This window comes from Colias eurytheme, chromosome 20 (assembly GCF_061535395.1).
Source record: "Colias eurytheme isolate Ceu_HAF_F1 chromosome 20, ilColEury1 Martin Lab GWU primary, whole genome shotgun sequence".
Classification (NCBI taxonomy): Eukaryota; Metazoa; Arthropoda; class Insecta; order Lepidoptera; family Pieridae; genus Colias; species Colias eurytheme.
Genome location: NC_142999.1, coordinates 4,392,179 through 4,407,388, shown reverse-complemented (window position 1 = coordinate 4,407,388; position 15,210 = coordinate 4,392,179). Strand labels below are relative to the sequence as shown.

At 33.6% G+C, this 15,210-nt stretch overlaps 1 protein-coding gene across 1 annotated transcript in view; it reads right to left on the bottom strand.

The window, feature by feature from the left end:
• Nucleotides 1-8,284, bottom strand: part of Sema5c (Semaphorin 5c) — a 55,644-nt gene extending 47,360 nt beyond the window's left edge. The window contains exon 1 of the mRNA XM_090113783.1: nucleotides 7,847-8,284. The gene's annotated coding sequence lies outside the window, so the exon portion shown is untranslated. The remainder of the gene's footprint in view (nucleotides 1-7,846) is intronic.
• Between the last annotated feature and the right edge of the window lie 6,926 nt (nucleotides 8,285-15,210).

Genomic DNA, 15,210 nt, shown 5'->3' with positions numbered 1-15,210 from the left:
CTAATTTCTTACCTATCTTATTAATTAAAGACTCAACGGCTATTAAATAGTATTTAATGATAGAAAAGCAATTTAAATTCAATTGCACTAATAAACCGAACAAGACATGGTTGTAATTCGAATGTGATTGCCTACACACGATTTTCTGTTTTGAAGTAGAAACTACATACTTAAAGGTAATAAATAGGGATGTAACGATACCGATACCGATACCGATATATCGGCCGATATATCGGCAAGCCGATGTATCGGTATCGCCGATAATAAATCAACCGATACCGATATTTTTTTATTAAATTCTTTCTTTTCTTTTATGTTTTTGCATTGTATTCATTCATATTGTTTTATTTCTGTTTCTGTAATAGTGTTAAGGAAGAGCGGAACCTCCTGACACAAGCATTTTATTTGCTTACTAGGAGTGTTCCAATCACAAATTTGTTTATGTAAAGGAAAGAAAAAAATAATTTTGAATTTTTTTAATTTTTAACGTGATAACGTTTTTAAAATCGTTTTAGTCGGGTGACATGTTCATAAACTTGTGTCACACCAAAACCTCACGAGCGCGATTGCAGGTATAACGAGATACGATCGGGAACGGGAGATCGGTCCGTCTCTCTCTCGATAACGAGAGAGAGACGGACCGATCTCCCGTTTCATCTCGAGCGCTGCCACTGCATTATGTTATCACGTAAACATCTCGATCGTAAACCTACTTTACAAACAACCAATTTTTTTTCATATCAAAAAATTCAAAAACCCGCGCCCAATGAACGATGCGGGAGGCCGCCCGCGCGTGCGCACTTTGTTTTCTGAAAAAACTCTACCAATAGTAAACTTTTATTAGGTACTGATTGTATGTGTATTAGGTACTTAAAGTTTAACTGACTTTGTAAAATAATAATACTAAAATAAATGGTTTTGTTGTTTTTTGATTTGGCATTTTTATTTAAAAGAATACGATTAACAGTTGTCTCTGTTAAATGTTGGTAACTTTTTATGCATAATTCACTATTTATTTTTCTACCAAGCCATCGATATCGGTATCGGTATCGGTATCGCCGATACATTACTACAAATATCGGTATCGGTATCGTATCGGCAAAATCATGTATCGTTACATCCCTAGTAATAAAGGAAAAACAATTTAAACTTCTTCACGTCCTTATTGACATTCCGTTATTAATTTTTAATCAATATTTGAATACTAATTGGCAGTCAAATATCGTATTAATTTACTTAAGTTAAAGCATATTTGTCTTCTAGAAAACTGTTGTTTTATTTTTAACCCACCCAAAAAATCTTCAAATATTTTAAGTCGAATCTATTACGTAACGAGGGATATAGGCTAAGTACGTTAAAACCCCACGTGCTTTAAGTCGTTGGATCTAAAATTGTATTTTAATACGACTTCAAGTACCAGGGCGTGCCAGCAGAAGCAATATGGATAAGCGATAAGACGATCTATTTGATACACTTGTGGGTCCCTACGATATTTTTTATACTATACGACACGATATTCACCTGTTGTCGATATCTGATAAAGGAATGTGATTTACTTTGAATGTTAAATTTGATAACTTGCATTATATGAAAAATATTACAAGCTACATCTACATGGTACTTAAACCATTAGTGGTAAGGTTTTGAAGATTCAATGTACACTGAACAAGACGTCTAAATAGTTCATTTCACCCTTTTCACCTAACTTGTGTTCTTTGTATTCAGGTTTTGACCGGCACAAGCTAAAAAATCTCAATTAAATTGATTCAAATTGTTTTACTGCAGACCGTCCAAATTCGAATGTATCCATTTACCATACACGCATCGGGCATATACCATCCGATATCGTATCGTATAACGTGCAAAGGCCCTCAAGATTAACCAGCAACAAGTGGCAGTTATTTGTTTAGATAACCAGTTTTAACCTAATTGGAGTTTACAGACCCTGTTCCGAACTGTCGCGGTGGGCAGTTGAATTATTATGGTGTCTATGATTTGTTGCAACATTGTCGGAATGGCATTGAATGTCTGTTTTGGTTCGCTTCAACCTGCCATGCTGTTTGTATTTATGGTGTTTCCTTAAACGTTACTGAAAGGATCCTGTAAGGTGAAATTGCTGTACCCTATTCATCACTTTAAACGTTACCGAGTCCTGTAAGTTGCAATTTCTGGATTTATTTTATTCATCAATCATCAGTAAAACTGTATTCTTCGGTAATGAAGGTTTCTATCAAGTTTGAACAATGGATATTTTGTAAGTTTTTGTTGAGAGTAAAATTAAGGTTGCGTCATGGCAATACCGTCACGTCATGGAGTAAGGCGACGATTTTGAATCTTGAAAAGAAGTTTCACTTCTGACATATGTGCTCGGCACACACGCTCACGTATTTTAACGAACCCAGTGTACTATCAGTTAAAATAAATCTAACAACATCTCTAAAGGCAAAATGCAGTAAGCCGTAATTTACACTACAGTGCGTGCCAAAAAAATAAAATAGAAATATGTACATGCACTCGAAAAGCAACTACCTTCTGGCGCCACCATCTAAAATAGCATAGATTATAAATCCCTATTATAAATAAATAAAATCAATATTTTCGTTCGAGTGTACACAAACGTAGATAAACATTTTCCAAAGTATTTACTATTGATAAGGTGCATCAAACCGATTGACCTGTATTGATAACGTATATTTACTCACTGGTAGTAAACTTCTTAACTGATAACGATAACACACGAGTAATTACTCAACTGATAGTACGTAAAAGTAATGCTTAGTTACATTTCTATCGACGAAATACTTCAATTATAAACGTTACGATATATATATATATATATATATATATATATATATATATATATATATGTACAAGAACAACAGAAACAACAGAAAAGCCAAATCCTAATTCATCCAAAAGCTTCTGTTATACTTCTAAACAAAGCATTATTGAACGTCCAAACATAGCTAAAACATTAATATTAAAGGCAACCTAGACCTAGTCCTTTGACAGCGTTAAACTTAAGTAATACTTGTACATTCTATTTACGTGTTTAACATAAAGCACGACCATAGACAAGGTTTCGCATTTGTACAGTCAATACAACATTACAACACCAAAACAAACTAGCCATTGGAAGCGTCGACAACCATAAATTCTAGCACATATACGCGACCCTTGTTACCGGCACGTCAGCCCTCAGAATTACCTTGTTAACATATTTGTTCAGCAAATATTTTAAGCTTTTCCTCTCCACTGTACACGCTACGTGCCTGCAAGCATGTCGGTCACAATCAACACGTATCGCTGAAAACATAACTATTGCCTATAGCGGCTAACTAACAATGGACTCTCACAGTGCCAATGAAAACAAGGAGCCAGTATTTCTGGGAAGGTAATGGAGCACACAGATGGGATTTGTGGGCCGTGCATTGCGGCTGAACTGCTATTTGCCAAATTCATTACACAGCATGTGTTTGAGTTTCAATGTGCTCAAATAAAACAATCAGGTTCCAGAAAACTCACTCACTTAGATTCGACCCGTAACGAATTGTAGGTTATCGTTATAGATGTACTATAAATCCATATCAGGTTTTATTTAACAATACACTACACACTACAATAGCATTGAACCCCGGGACATTAGGCTGAGTTCATTGGTGCGATTTTATTGCGGCCCGTAATAAATCTAGGCACCTTTAATGTATCGGGCTTGTATAAAAAGCTCCATTTTTAACTAGCGGTCGTAAAACTACACAGGTAGAACGAAATTTCCTTACGAATTCCTAAACAATTTCTCTTTTAGATACGCATTTACTGTCTCTATAAAACGGAGTAAACATACAAAGAGACAGCTCTGACGCCAGAACAGTTAAGACATGTACATTAAACCAAATGAGAAACATTTTGATTAGCCTTATTGCATTTTGTCAAGGCAAAACTTTTTAAATTAATTAACACCAGAACTTGGAACTGCTCAGTTATTCACCCAGTCATAATATGATAACTCCGTGATGTAAAATATATTATGCTTAACATAACCAAACCATCAGAAGATATGTACATATAAGATAAGTCAACTTCGACTTCACTTACACGATAATAAATCCTCATTACGTAATAAAAAATAAACAAATGTATTATAAATCATTGACCATCATTAATCTACGTAAGAACACACAGCTCATATTATTACGTAGATAAAACCTATGCTCTTAGCCAGCGAAGTAAATTGATCGCTTCTAAGAGCATTACGAACGGTTAATATTAGAATATAACAAACTCATTATGGGCAGATAAGAGGTAAGACGTATAACACGCTGCACTAACGTCTAAATGCTAAACCCCGGTAGTGGTTAATCCGAAGATATCGCGTCGATCGTAAAATTATTTATTATAGCACTGGCAACTTTCAAGGGCTCGGTGTTGCTAGATAAGTTTCCTGTAATGATTTTGTAGAAATGCTATTAAAATATTACTTTATTAACTTCCTCGCACGAGCTTTAAATAGCTTTGCTCACTTTACTTCATGTGTTTTTCTTGTTATTGCACTTTTTCTACCACATTAAAAAAAAAACATTTTTTTTTTAATGAGCCTATAAGTAGATAGATTTTAGCCCAGACCAACTATATGTGGTTAAATTGTAACCAAATACTGTAAGCTCTTAGAAAAAATATGCAAAAAGACTTTCCTTGCATTATGAGAATGGCCTGTAATTAAATGTATTTAAAATGCAAACTTTCTAAATTATAATTAACTCATTTGCAGGATTATATAAAAACTTGAATATCATTCATATAGTGTTAATTACAGGAATTTGCATTTAAGATTTGTGGCAGCTCCATTTTCGGTTTCTAAGAACGATGATAAAAATCTCATCTGACAAAAAACAAGATTTCAAGTTTGAGGTCATGAGATGTGACCTTAGGATTAAGACAATGATCAATGTTTAAATCTTTATGTATAGGAATTGTGTTTGAATAAATAAAATAATAAATAGAGTAGCGGTAATTATAGAATTGACTTAAATAGATACCTATGCATGTTATTTTCATAGCATAGGTCATAGAAGATTAAAGAGCTTTAATATACTTGAAATGATTGACATTTCAATTATTAATACTGCTTAAAATGTATAAGTAATTAATTAATAAATTAATAAGTTCATACTTTTCATAGACTACTAAATACACCATCCTACTTTCAAACATATGTATATCACATTAAAACCCGTACAATAACTTATAGAACACGCTAAAACAATACCATAGCTATTACAACGAGCCTATTTACATCAATTGTTTAGTACATCATTGATAGCAATCAGTAATGTTCCCAATCATTAATTTGGCCTCATCTAAATAGCTACACTTGTAATGGTCTAGCATTGTATTCATTTAGATTTGCATTCGTCCCATTGTGTGCAAGATGAAGACATTAGAATAGCTTTTGTTTACTTGCACCTAACATATGCGGGTAATTTGTAGATATTTTACTTTACAATAAGCTGCAGCGGTAATTGTTATTTCAAATATGGTAATTGTGGTAAATTTAGAATCCATTTGAGAAGTTAATTCAATGTTTAGGTTAGTTACTATTTTCTTTATTATGTTCATTTTATGTAAAAGCTCATGGGGTAAAAATTTAGAATGTGGACCGTCAATGGGGGGGCGGGTACGCGGAGGGGAGGGGAGGGGAGGTCGGGGGGAACTCCTAGGTACCACCCCCCACCGGCGCAGACCAGTATTTCCTGAGATATTCAAGGTCAAAGTTTGAGGTTATAATTGGGCCTAAAGTTACAAATAATGGATGGTAGGATAAACCTTTCCCTTCCCTCCACTCCCAAACTCCCTCCAGTTTCACTATATTGCTTCTGCTTCTGCTCCAGCGCTGCGGGAAGTGCAGCCCTATCACCCTTGCGTAGCTAAGTACAGGCACCTAACTCGCCTACACAGCTTCAGCTGTTTGGTCGCCTTCGGCGACCAGCCTCAGCCGCTTCGGCTCGTACGGTGCCTGCACTTAGCTACAGCGGGTGAGGGCTGCTCTCCCTCCGCGCTTCCGATTTTTTAGATACACTCTAGGGGTAACAGCGGAAGGACCACGTGGAGTCGGGTTTGACAGATTTGGTTATGTGACTGTTCATCTTTTGTGTAATGGATTTATGTGTGTTAGGCCCTTCGCTCATGGAGCTACTCAAAAAGAACTAGTCACAAACTCAAATTACTAACGAGTTGCCTGAGCGTCACAGCCCATACATGTTCTATGGAGATTCGCACACGACGCGACTAGTTACTAACTGGTGAGTAACGCGTTAGCAACAAATCACGCGCGACGCGTCGTGTCGGTCTCCACGCTACTGGTTTCCCGAGTTTCTTTGTATTTTATGATAAAAATGAACGAGCAAACATTGACAAGTGACTGAAACCTTATAACTTGAGTAGCGTTGTATGCGAGATACAATTTGTAACTGGTTTGTAATCGTAATTACTGATTAGTTCAGTCATTTTTGAGTAGCTCCATGAGCGAAGGGCCTTACATTACCCATAATTGTTATTGTTAGAATTACTAACTTAAATTGAATTAGGCCCTTCGCTCATGGAGCTACTCAAAAATGACTGAACTAATCAGTAATTACGATTACAAACCAGCTACAAATTGTATCTCGCATACAACGCTACTCAAGTTATAAGGTTTTAGTCACTTGTCAATGTTTGCTCGTTCATTTTTATCATAAAAAACAAAGAAACTCGGGAAACCAGTAGCTTGGAGACCGGCACGACGCGTCGCGCGTGATTGGTTGCTAACGCGTTACTCACCAGTTAGTAACTAGTCGCGTCGTGTGCGAATCTCCATAGAACATGTATGGGCTGTGACGCTCAGGCAATTCGTTAGTAATTTGAGTTTGTGACTAGTTCTTTTTGAGTAGCTCCATGAGCGAAGGGCCTTAGAATGAAATGTAATTGAACTGAATTATTAATTAATAGCCGAGATGATATGTAAACTAGTGTTTTGTGTAATGTCTTTATCTTTACTAAAATACTTTATTTAACTTTGTGCGTTGTTATTATTATCCAATATGTTTATATTTTAGAGGAAATATAATAATCCACAATTATTTTAATGTAATAAAAATTTATTGAATTGAGGTTATAATTGGGCAATAATTGGGCATACTCCACAGCTTTTAATAACTCTTCAAAAGGATCTTTGTGATAAACTCTTATAATATTACTATCAATTTATGTATTTTATAAAGTATTATTATGATAAAAATATCTCTAAAGCTGTTTATGTGAATCCTTTGCTAGTGACAGGCATCTGTCAACGTCAAAATTACGAAAATTATTACAAAATTAAACAAATTTGTTTATTTTATTATAAAAAAAATAAGCGGCGTCGCAGGTTGAAACTTCGTAAAATTACTTCTCAGAGTCTTATCTTATTGCTATAAAATCGCTAATATCCAACTCGACGGTCCACATCCTAAATTTTATCCTTCTAAATTTAAAAATAACGAAAGCACGTCAGTGATAACTAGGTATGTATAATAATTATAAGATACCCTCAGAAACCAGAAGTGACCTAATAAAGCAATTAGAAAAAATTATACAGCAAGATTCATAAAATTATAATGAGCGCAGCTACACGAAACAAATTATTAAGCGCAAACTGATTATAAAATCTATTGCAAACTTTCAACTCATAATATCGCTATAAACATAAATAAAGCAATATGAAACTTTCGCAACTCGAGGATGTAAATAAAGAGCACATCTGCGAATATGCGATAGCCATTTGCGAAAAAACTTGCATGTTACGAAACAAAACATGAAACTTTTTACTTACCATAAATGTTATGTGGGTGAAGTTGCGAGTTGTATCGAAATTCGCGTAACATCGGCCCATTCTCTTCCTGGATTACCAGTTTAAGCCATTGTATAATTCATCACTTTATTTTTATTTTTTAACTCTTAGTAAAACTTGTCCCGAGCACTGTTTATATTTATTTGTTGATCCAAAACGAGGTTATGCAATTTGTCCGAACATCTGGAGTCCACTTTGATTTCACTTTGTTTATAACTTAGAAGTATTCGTAAACTAGTTAGCGAGAAACACCAAAGTTTTGAAAATATGAACCGTACACAGGTAAGCATACACCGATAAACGGGTGGCTTGCTAGAAGGACGAAAAAAAACAATAAAACTAACGACTCGCGTCTCGCAAGCGGCAAGCCGTACCGAAACACACTCCACAATCTACGCAACTGTGTGCGTGAATGAATACGCGGTGGCCGGTGCGGTGTACCGCCCCGTGCTCGCAGTATAGCGCACACTCTTCACTAAACTGATAATGTTGCTAGTATCAGATATTTACGTTTCCCTAAAAAGAAATGTAATTATAATTTATTTTATTCATAAATACAGTATTCATATTGTAATATTTTACAGACTCTATGGCTTCTTTCATATTATATTATGTTTTTTCCATTTTGTTTGTATGAATGAATGAAAATTCTTTATTGCTTAAAAAAAATAACATTAATACAAAAGCACACAACACAGTATTTATACATTGTATTTTTTCATACTAAGGAAATACCTAGTTTTTTTCTTTCATTTTAATAACAATAAAAAAACAACCATTTAAAATTTGTTTTTTTTTTAAAGTAAAGTTTGTCCTCAACTTGTGTCCTCAGTTTGTCCTCTCTTGTCCTTCAAATCATGTGTTAATAACGGAATGTATTTTTTTAACACATAGGTAAGTATGTAGCAATGCAATATTTATTTTTATTTATCATAAATAAATTATTGTCATGCATACTCATACTTCTTTCTTCATACCGGGAAAACTACTTAGCGGGCAACATTTATGTTCAATGTCATTCCCCGCCAAGCCAAACCAAACTCAAAAGCACGAAGCGAAGATGCACGCACACATACAAAAGCGTGCTTGACTTGCCGCCCGCGCACCGACGTCCTTGCGGCCACCGACCGCTAAGCTCACCTTTACTACCGTTTACTTTATCAAAACGATAAGAGGAAAAGAAAGTTATTATATTATTGCATCTAGCACGACTAGAGCACAATACGTAATCATCAAGGAAGTATGGTAGGTTTACATTTAAATATTATTATATTTATTCATTGTTTTAAAAATCGAATGCGTTTTCTGATGTTTTGTTAAGCTCAACTAGCGATGAAAAATTATACTACTTAATTAGTTTACTAGAAAATAGGTCATTTACAAAAAATATTTATGATTACACAGGGACAAGGTTTTAAATGCAGGTTATCAAGGGTCAAGACTCGTGTTTTTTGTATTATCGTTCGTGGCTTTGATAAAGTCATAAAATTGGTAGATATTTAAATAGCGGCGTACCTATTGAAATTTCCCTGGTAACTTACTGGATTTTTGGCTGAGGAAGTAAACGAAGTGTTTATTTTAAATCGGTATCGGTATCTGACATAAATGTGGCGATAACATGTGGCGGAATCAAGTTGAAAGAAGGTGGGTGTCAAAAATAATTAATCTGTACCTACAGTTCCTGTACATACCACGCAAATTACATTACTTACATCACAGATTATCTATATACGAGTACGGAGTATGTTTATACCTATGCTTATCAACAACAACATTTTTCCCTGAATCCGTTTTTTACGGAACCCTTGCTGCGCAATTCCAAATCACACTTGACTAGCTTTTTGTTCAGGTAGGTACCTATCTCGTAAGGGAAAACTCATGCTGAGTTCACACTGAAGAACGTTAGCATGCCTGCGTACTTATGTTCTTCAAAGAATCAAAGCCTATCGAAGGACTAAAGCCTACCTGATAAAAACCAACTTTGTCAACGGTGCATTCAACACTTATTGATATGCCTACAACGAGCATTAATAAACTATTAGTATTATTTTCATAAAAATAAAACTAGGTAGCAATCGTTCATACGTGAACGAGTTATTTCTATCTTACCTGGCACTTGCATAATAATATTCATATAAATATTAAACACATATTTAATATGCGCACCTATATCTAGAATTACCTCCAATGTATCAATAATAGTTCTCATTGATATTTACAATAAATTATGATGATTTTATTCAGAATTCATTGCGTTATTTAAACGCCATTATGCCTTCTCGTATGGTATTAAAAAGATAAAAAAATCAATATACAAACACTTTGAACAAGATTATTTTTAGACGCATATAGATATACGTATAGTCGGTACTCGGTAATGTGATAATGTCACGCAGGTGTAAATAATTTGCATTGCTAGTAATTGTAAGTATATTTTTGTATTTTCAGAGTTCCGCATACTTCTTGCATGCTTTTAAGTTTTAAGTAATACATATAATGTTTTTCTATGGATATGGTTTTAATGGCGCGGTCGTTATGATAAGGAGAAATCTTAAATCTGAAAAATAATTGACGTAACGAGTTTAATAAGAAGTCGTAATAAAGCTCGAATTGCAAGGAATAAATTTTAAATAACTACGAATTATGCAGTTGATAGCAACTGATAATGTCGGATATGCATTTACATAGAAAAATTTATGTCTACGTGTACTCGTAATAGGCTACAGTTTTTACTATAAGCTCTTAGAGAATGTTAATAGATTTTTTTAATACCTAGTCAAATTCAGAAGAGAAAAAATATAGAATAGGATGCATGTACCACCTACATTATCTATTTTTTAGCGGCTTTTAACGCAGACATCCGGTTTAGTTAGGTTTCGAAGGCTTTTTGGTCGTAGTTTCAATTTATATATCTACCACGTCTACCTACTAAATTTTGCTGGTATTTTTTTAAGCTTTTGTTCCTCAGTTATTTCCTAAAATAACTTGGTACGGTAATGGTACCTAAGTACCAGGTGTTCCAAACCTTTTTTAGCTTTTAATTATTCTCTAATTATTACGACGTAACCTTTACTTAGAAGATCAAAATGCACCTGTCATCATTAGACTTGGGATAAAAAGCTTCTGAACCATATGTTCACAGCACCTTTCAGTTCTTTTAATAGAATTATAATTGATGAACCTATAAAAACTAAATATATATTATATAGGTACTTACATATCTAGGACAGACCTCTACAAAAAATAACAATTGCAAGTTATATAATAAAACTAGTTTAAACAATGTGTAGGAGGAAATAGAACACAATAAAATTGAACAAAAGTTGATTATGAATTTTAGGACACGTCATGACTTTATGTTGGCAAGCGAACAAATTAATTATGGATTTATTTTTATTTTTATGAAAATTTTGAAAAGTTAATTTAGTAATATATATACTATATAGGTAACTAGTGGTCCGCCCCGGCTTCGCCCGTGGTACATAATATTTACGTTTTCTCTATATAAGAACCATCCTTGTACTTCAAGGAATATAATAAAAAAAGAATTATCGAAATCGGTTCAGCCGTTCTCGAGTTATGCGCTTACCAACACATTTTGCGATTCATTTTTATATTTAAGAAGATTAATAAAATATATTTTCTTTTTAGATTTTTAATTTCGAAGACACAAACCTACCTACGAGTATTTTTTATTCAAAAATATATGGGTACTTTTATTGTTTACAATAGAAGAAGGTACACTATCAGCCGCATTACCAGCGAAGTGACATGTTTCAATCTGCAATGCTAAAAAAAATAGTTACCGATACATGCCGATACCGACCGCGACAGGAATATGGGCGCCAAGAGGGTTGAATAAAAGGAGAAATGTACCTACCAGGTAATTATTAATCTTTACTATTTTGTCAAATGTAAATCTAACAAAAAATAGTATAAATATTTACGTTAACCTGCATGTTCTATGGTATCAAATCTCTATACACTGTTAGATCTTCTTGTGACTTAATTAAAAAAAAAATCTTAATTTAAATCCAATTATAAGTTTCAATGTAGGTAGGTTCGTGATTATAGGAAGATGTTACCCATAAAATGTTTTACACTGTTTGACACTGGACTACAGATAATATGTATAATACTAGATAGTACAACTCTTCGATTTTGAACTAAAATCCTCACATAAACCCTGTACTTTATTGGCAGCTATTTCATACCAGACGGTAGTGACGGTACCCAGGATAGTTCTCTGAATTTTAATTAAATAAAACTTCTTAATTAACATGTTCAAACAACCAGTTTCCCTGTATCGATGCGAACGGTGTCAATGTACACCGATATGGAATATTTAATTTATCAATTCCGATTCGAGTAATATAAATTGTCCAAAAGTTAACACTTTCAAAAATTACGAAAGTGGATATGATGCACCGACTTATCTTTTACTTTCTTTACTGGTTTCCTTATCTAACTTGTCACGTTATCAGTAAATCTCTCAGAGATCTATGACGACAGCTAAGAGCCTAAGGATTATGAAGATAAAACTCACGTACAAGTACATATTATCTCAATGCGTACAATCCTGTGTTTTTTCATAGAAATTTTCTTATAACCCGCGCCATTAAAGAATAGTATTATAAATCGCGGTCGACGTCTAGGTAATGCTTATTTAATGACACGGGTTATACAATATTATTAGGTTTTATTACATCAGCACTGACCTTCGATGTGATGGGTTCGTGGTGCATGTTCATGTTTTGCTTTTAAATATACATCGCTTATAATAAATTTATGACATCACTATAGTTCAATAATGATTTAATTTTAAGCACGTTTAACAATGCACTAAAATTGTAAGTGCCTTAAATATTTATTTTAATTTTCATTCCTTTAAAATATTTTCTTAGTAAAAAGAAGGTAAAAGGTATAACTTCGATTACACCCACTCTATAGAAATCACAAAGTTGAAAGTATTGGGAAAAAATATGCATTAAAAATATCTTATCTATCGATAGTTTATTACCAGCGCAGACAACAATACCGTACTATATATCAAACCCTGACTCCTAAGTCAAATTTATATGTGACAAGGTAAACAATAACTTATTTGCTTACATTCCTATGACATTCACATACATGTGCCTACTGGCTTTAGGTACATCAAAATAGTAATTAACACATGTCGAGAAATATAAAGTATGAATTTAGAAAATCGAAAACTGTATGTGTACCTACCTTTAATTTGTTAATTATTATCTGCAAACAGTTCCGAGTGTACGCGGATTTTAAAAGAATTTGAACGAACCTTCAATGATTTCTAAGGCCTTATTCCTAATAAATGAAAATGGAAAATAAACATCTGTTTACGTTCAAAGTTTTTACGAGTCCATACCGTTAAGACTTAGGTTAACTACGCGAAATGCGCTTTCTACGAATACATAACTTGATTGATTATTCTATTTATGTTTCGTAGAATCCCTGTATATTGAGATAACCTAAGAATTTCACCAACGAGGTCAGCAAGGCATGTAGTGTCTTGCTAACAATCTGTATTTACAGCCGTATGACTTTAATAACAAGGTCCTGGGAACAGGGTATTGTATCTAGCGACCTGAACAAAAGGGTACCGACTTTAGGGCACTTATAGATGAACTTCTTAATTTAATTAAAATGACATAGAGATTAGATAGTATAAGAAATAACAAGCGAGGCCGGTTTAAATATTAGTTTTGAATGTAATAAGAATGTACTGCGATTCTACACAGCTACCTAATTGATGTAGGTAGTTGATAACAAAACGCAGCTATACTCTGTCCATTATATTATTTGCTTTTTGACAGCTGCACGCCTATGAAGGATTGTATTGTCTATGTTAAAATGTCATACAAATAATTATCGTTCTTCATGGACAGGTTCCGCCCACTTAGTGATGTCTACACAGAATTATTCAATGATGGGTCGATAGATTATAATAATCGATAGAAATACTCTGTAAAATATATCCGATACAGAAAAACTCTTCTATTATGTTATATAATTTAAACGCAAAGACAACCAAATTGTAAGATAGAAACCAATAAAAAATAAAATATTAGTTTAGTTTAGTTTTAACATACAATGCATAGATATGTGGTATTATTATTACATATCTTATTAGTACGTTTACGTTGTAATTATTATTTACGTACCTGATTCGATTTATGATAATATTTTGAATTTATAATTTAAATGGTATCACAATCGATAATCTTTTGAACATCACTTCTGGTATCACCCGTCGAGCTGTCAAAAAGCAATTCTTATAGTGGACAGACTATAGTCAACGACTATTAGTAAAGTGAGGGTAGTTGGGTCGAACGTCGTATAAACAACGTCCGAGCCCTTAGGCACGATTCGTACGAATGCGCCACGAGTCAAAGGAAAGCGGCAATTTATAGTATTCGACAGCTAAGCATGTTCGGACAGGAAACAGTGACAACTATATTGACAACTATTTATCCACAAAAATATTAAGACGATACACAAAAAAAAATCCACTGCTTGGCGGGCGGAGTCTAATAGCTCGCTATCGCGAACGCGGGTGTGCGCGAAGTCATTCTTGCATACTCGCCGCGCTGCCGCTGGCCGACTCGGGACAAACATGTATGGAGTCGTCATACAGTTATAATATTGTTATACATATATTTAATTGTTGATTTATTGGTTTTATTTTCTTGCTTATAAACACAAAATTATCTTCTTTTTAACAACTACTTAGACATTATTAATAATTATTAATTATTATTATTTCGTAATGTTTACTTTATTACAAAATAATCTTTAAAATAACAAAAAATATTGTTACTCTGAAAAAATGAAATGGTACCTAATTACGCGGACTACTGAATTGATTTAGATAGAATTTGATGCTGACGTAGATATTACATCATGCCCAGAAATGAAAGGTACTATTTCTGAAAGAAGTTATAAACCCTAATTCTTCTCAGTCAAAGTCAAGAGTGGAAGATATCGCTAATACAGTAAAACTGATGCGAAACTTTGGATGTTAATTTGTATATTTTTTGTTAGTTGTTACTTAATCACGTCAAGACTACATTACCAATTTTGATAAAATATAGCTAATTACCTGGATTTACACATAGGATACTTTTTATCCGAACTGAACACTTCTGTGGGATAAAACAGGATTCACGATATAACCTAATTCCACGCGGGCAAAGCCGCGGTCGGAATGATATTTTTTTAAATAAAAAAATTGTTTAAAAAAAACACAAAATATATTGACGCATGTATTTATTTTTTGCACTGTATTATAATTGTAATTATTCATTACAAATAATCAAAATAAA